This window comes from Aplysia californica, unplaced genomic scaffold (assembly GCF_000002075.1).
Source record: "Aplysia californica isolate F4 #8 unplaced genomic scaffold, AplCal3.0 scaffold00572, whole genome shotgun sequence".
Classification (NCBI taxonomy): Eukaryota; Metazoa; Mollusca; class Gastropoda; order Aplysiida; family Aplysiidae; genus Aplysia; species Aplysia californica.
The window spans coordinates 401,326-407,020 of record NW_004797842.1 but is presented as its reverse complement, the minus strand read 5'-3'; positions in this window follow the sequence as shown (position 1 = coordinate 407,020).

Sequence of the window (5,695 nt, the reverse complement as noted above, 5' to 3'; positions counted from 1 at the left end):
CAAAATATGGTCTCGGGCGAAAACGTGTCCGTGTGAATATCACTTGGTGTTGGAATCAATACGAAGCAAAACACGTCGATTGGTTTTATTGATTTGTGAGGGGTTCGGTGTGTATTGCTACCTGGTGGTCAGGTAGGCTCGTTTCATGGGGAGAGCAGCACAGATTTCTGGGAATATCGGGGCCTTTTAGACTGGTCGAGTACAGTGGAGACTTTGGGGGGGGGGGGGGGGGTATTCCTGGTAAGTGTTTAACGGCGCTCGCAACTGCATAAGGTCATGACATGAGCGCGGGACACTTGAAACATTTTCAGTTGGTAGGAAATTTTGAATTCTGCCCGGATGGCGGCCAAAGCCTACTCTTAACGATTTTAGACCACCAAGGGATTTTTAACGTGCGCAACTTGCACACGGGACTTCCGAAATTTTTTGCGCTTGTCCGAGAAGGCTAGGTGTAGATCTAGATATTTCCTCCCAGAAGATCTGGAGTGTGAATGAAAGACAGCAGTAAGAAGGAGCCAAGGAGTAGCAGTAGAAAGGCTGCAGAAAGAGTCAGGAGCCCAGAGAAGGGGGCAAAGGAGGTGAGGGGTGGGGGCAGAAATGGAAACGAAAGCAGACGACAGAACATCGCTAGAGAGCAGGACAGGATGTCATAGAGACAATTTTAGAAAAGAAAAGAAATTTTCCGTCGTTACCCGGATTCGAACCATTGACCTTTGAATGAGAGGCCAGCACCTTAACCTCTAGGCGACGAGAGCCCCTCCCCCCTCCCTCCCCCCAGTATTTTAGGACAGCTAGGGATAAAATATGCACAATATTGGAACCCGCGTCTGTGATGTAGAAGTTAGTCGCTTCGTTGTCGCACACAAGAGACTCGTGTTCGATTCCCGAGTGGGGAGAGTGAAAATGTAATTGAGTATCTCCGTCTGTCTGCTGGGATGTTGTATCCCTCTCAGCCCGAGTCTGTCTGCTGGGATGTTGTATCCCTCTCAGCCCGGGTTTTGTCTGCTGGGATGTCGTATCCCTCTCAGCCCGGGTCTGTCTGCTGGGATGTTGTATCCCTCTCAGCCCGGGTCTGTCTGCTGGGATGTTGTATCCCTCTCAGCCCGGGTCTGTCTTCTGGGATGTTGTATCCCTCTCAGCCCGGGTCTCTCTGCTGAGATGTTGTATCCCTCTCAGCCCGGGTCTCTCTGCTGGGATGTTGTATCCCTCTCAGCCTGGGTCTGTCTGCTTGGATGTTGTATCCCTCTCAGCCCGGGTCTGTCTGCTGGGATGTCGTATCCCTCTCAGCCCGGGTCTGTCTGCTTGGATGTTGTATCCCTCTCAGCCCGGGTCTGTCTGCTGGGATGTCGTATCCCTCTCAGCCCGGGTCTGTCTGCTTGGATGTTGTATCCCTCTCAGCCCGGGTCTGTCTGCTGGGATGTCGTATCCCTCTCAGCCCGGGTCTGTCTGCTGGGATGTTGTATCCCTCTCAGCCCGGGTCTGTCTGCTGGGATGTTGTATCCCTCTCAGCCCGGGTCTGTCTGCTGGGATGTTGTATCCCTCTCAGCCCGGGTCTGTCTTCTGGGATGTTGTATCCCTCTCAGCCCGGGTCTCTCTGCTGAGATGTTGTATCCCTCTCAGCCCGGGTCTCTCTGCTGGGATGTTGTATCCCTCTCAGCCCGGGTCTGTCTTCTGGGATGTTGTATCACTCTGACTACGAGTATAAACATTACACACACACCCTTTAGCCCTTATACGTGGTGCCCACTACGGCTGGGATCATCCGATCGGGCCAATCGCCCGACTCGGTCGCCTCAAAAACAAACGTGTCTGTTTACAATTTCAAGCGAACGAGTCGGGCGATCGGCTCGATCCAGCCGAAGTGGGCACCCAGTATAAGGCCTAGATCTACCTCCCATTTCAATACAAAGGGTTTATAAATCTTATGATTTTAGGGCCTGAGATCACGATGTTTGTTTTTTGTTTGTCAGCTTTCCTTGGCTTTTGTTGGTCGTTACAAAAACAAAGCCCTCCCGTTTCCCAATGACTGGAACCGATAAAACAATCGCAGACAAACAATCCCAGCTTCGCCTCAGTCCTATCTACAGAACCTTGTCGGAGAAGTCACGTACACTGTTTAAGAGCCCGCAGTACACACAAAGTGTTTCCCATAATATGATCGCTACTGTTTCACATTTTGCATGCGCTCGAGGAAGGATTTATGTAAACTGTTTTTCTTCGCGTAGCCCAAAAAACGTATATTATGTTATACAACATGGATGTGTGTTCTTTTCAAAATAGTTGTACTATTTGCTCCTGTTCATTATTGCTGTCCATAACATAACAGTTGGAAGAAACAATACACGTCTCACTGTGCTGCTAAACAGGTAGATCTAGATCTAATATTTTGCATTCCTTTATACAATTATTATTGTATCATAGATGTGCCGATGACACAGTTTTTAATAGCAGGCTCAGAAAGGACCTTCAATTGCTTCTAGATACTGTTGTAACAGAAAGTGAATGTACAGGATTATTGTTGAATGTAAAGAAAACAGAATGCACGGTAATACCCAAAAAAGCAGCAAATCCTATTGTTAATCTCATTAGCAAAGTTGAAAAGATCAAACATGTCAAACTGTTTAAATATCTAAGATATATGATAACATCTGATGCCAAATGTTCCACAGAAATAAAACGGGGAATTACAATGGCTAAGGCAAGTTTCAAAATATGAGCCCAATCCTGAAAAATAGAAACATCTCAATGACTACCATAAAGAAAGTTCTGAAATGTTATGTATGGTCAACCGTATGGGAACCTAAACAAATGGGGGACGGGGAAAGATCAGGCTTTTATGACTTTTAAGAGCTGGACAATCACTAAAGACAATGGAAATAACATAGAAGCAACGGAAATGTGGTTTCTTGGGAGACTGCTGAGAATACCGTGGAAGGAAAAGAAAACAAATTTGGTAGTGTTTGATGAAGTCCACGTGGGACGCTCACTGTTAAAAACAATCAGGAAACGACAAATGTAGTTTTTGGGACAGCTGAAAAGACAAAAAGGTCTTGAACGTCTAGCTCTCACTGGCAAAATTGAAGGCAAACGAGGAAGGGGTAAGCCCAGAGCAACCTACTTAGGGAACCTAAACAAATGGGTAACGGGGAAAGATCAGGCTTTTATTACTTATAAGAGCATCCGAGAAAAGGAATGAATAGAGAACCATGATCGCCGATGTCTGTCGCAGATCTGGCACTAGATGATGATGATTATACAGTAAGACAATCATGGCGGATACCATCATAAACATAAAATAATAACATAAGATCTTATCTAAACACTGAGAAGAGACATGTTTTCCAACTGTAAAATATGACGGTCGGGGTGAAGATAAAACGTGTCGGGAAGCAGTGAGCGGACAAGAGAATGCACCCCCCCCCTTCTTTTTTTTGTCTAAGCCATAGCCATCTGTAGTGAATCGAGTCACGATTTTTACAAAGTAGTTTTCAATATTTACGCACAAGTCTAATGGTCACGTTCTAGAAGCTATAATAATATTTAGTTTCTACTTCAGAACCAGAGGACCCCTCGTCAGTGTCAAGTCATAATACTTTAGATAACTGTAGAGTTTTTATAGGGGTGTTTTTGAGCCCCAGTCGACTCAGAAATTTACATAATTTGGGAGGCGGGCTTGTGACCTTGCCATGCAGTCTCTGTACTCTGTAAGGGACAACCCGGGCTGAGAGGGATATAGCTAAAATCACAGCACAAATATCGAGATATTCTTTAGTTTCAGTAAGGTTTTACGGCGCTCGCAACTGCATGTTCTAACAACGCCAAGGGGTGGATGTCAACAGAGAAGTCCAAACGGAGAATCAGGCTACTCTGCTCACCTCTCTAGACTCAACAGCACAAAGTCTGCTTCAACTATCAAGGCACCCTGGAAATAGCAGTTCACAAGAGAGTGACAAACATAGTAACAAAGTAAAAGAAAAGAGACGATAGTAAGGATGAGGGAAAAAACAGAAGTTCCCCCTATGTTGTTCCGGCACAGTATGAGCATGACATTGATAAATCAGCCCATTTACAATTGTATTGTGCATAAGAACATGTCAATACCCCCCCATTTTGTGAATGGCATAAAGACACGAGATATTGGATAAAAAATAAATGTTCTCCCTTTTCGAAAATCGAACTCGTGCGCCAGCGAAGCCCTAACCCTAACTGCTACACCACAGATAGACGCTGCTACTGGCTACAGGAAGTTCCAGCTTCTTTCTTTTTCTTTTCTTTTTTTTGGTAAGTGTTTTACGGCGCTTGCAACTGCATAAAGTCCTATGATTGCGTGGCATACATTAATAACATTTTCAGTGTGGTAGAAATTAATATTGAATTTTGCCCAGGAGGCGGCCGAAGCCTACTCTTATCGATTTTAGACCATCAAGAGATCTTTAACGTGCGCAACTTGACCTCTGAGATTTTCATCACTTGGCCGGAAGGCCAGGTGTAGATCTTACCTACCGTAAGAACAGGGGTGTGGCTGAAAAACAGCAGTAAGAAGGAGCCAAGGAGTAGCAGTAGAAAGGCTGCAGAAAGAGTCTGGAGCCTAGAAGAAGGGGCGAAGGTTGGAGGGGGCAGGTATTGGAGACGAAATCATAATTAGGTCAAAGGAGAGAATTTTAGAGAAGAAAATTTTCCGTCCCTGTAAGGTTTCGAACCCGGGACCTGTTGAATGAGAGGCCAACACCTTAGTCTCTAGACCACGAGAGCCCCCGTTCCTGTCTTGCTTCTACAGAAGTACAAAAGTAAAGTTGTTCCCACATCCGATCCGGACATTGGGGATTGCCTTGTTAGTGAGACAACTTCCTGGGTCTTCGGCATATTGTGGTAGGGTGGCCAGTTCCTTTCCACACTGCCTTTACTTCCCCAACTCGAAGTCAGGTACCCATTACTGCTGGGTGGGCAGGAGGGGGCGAAAAAAAATCAGTGTCCGAACCGAAGCTCCAATCCGGACTTTCGGCTTCGGAGACGAGCGCACTAACCGCTCCGAGACCGCACCCTTCACAGAAGTATTTGGTTTGGAATATGTGAGGCAGCGAGGTTAAACCAGGCGCTTGTCAAAATAATGAAATCAAAGAAACAGGCATTTTTCAGTCAGTGTGGCAATTTATGTCGAATTGTTGGTTTTATTCGGCTCAACACCTTTAATTTTCACAGAAAAATACATTTCCAATGTGAATGTTACTGAAGAACGTTGATTAAAGGCTTAAAACTTGTAATTTTTAAGTTTTCAAGGACTCTCAAGCTATTGAAGTTACCGAACTTTGGCAGCCATTTTCTTGCTAATTTCATCACTGAAACCTGTTGACTCCACTCCCTTCCATCACAAATGTTTAGACCTCTATTTGAGGTAGATGGGTATTTTTTCATTGAAAACAAAGCAAATAAACAGAGTATTCAGGTGACCCCATTATTAACTCCATACGCCCACAAATTGACGAGCGCCTGGTTCCTCCGTGGCGTGACACATATTCTCCCTGTGGGAGATGTCCAGGTGCTCGTGATTCGAGACATGAGGCGGAGGAGTCACGTAGGTAAACACAGGAATGTGGGCAAAATAACAGTTCAGTATGTGCCAAACTGGTGTAGACCTTAGTTTTTTCTGTTTTGTTTTTTTCTTTCTTGGAAAAACGTTCACGGCAGAGAGGGAGGA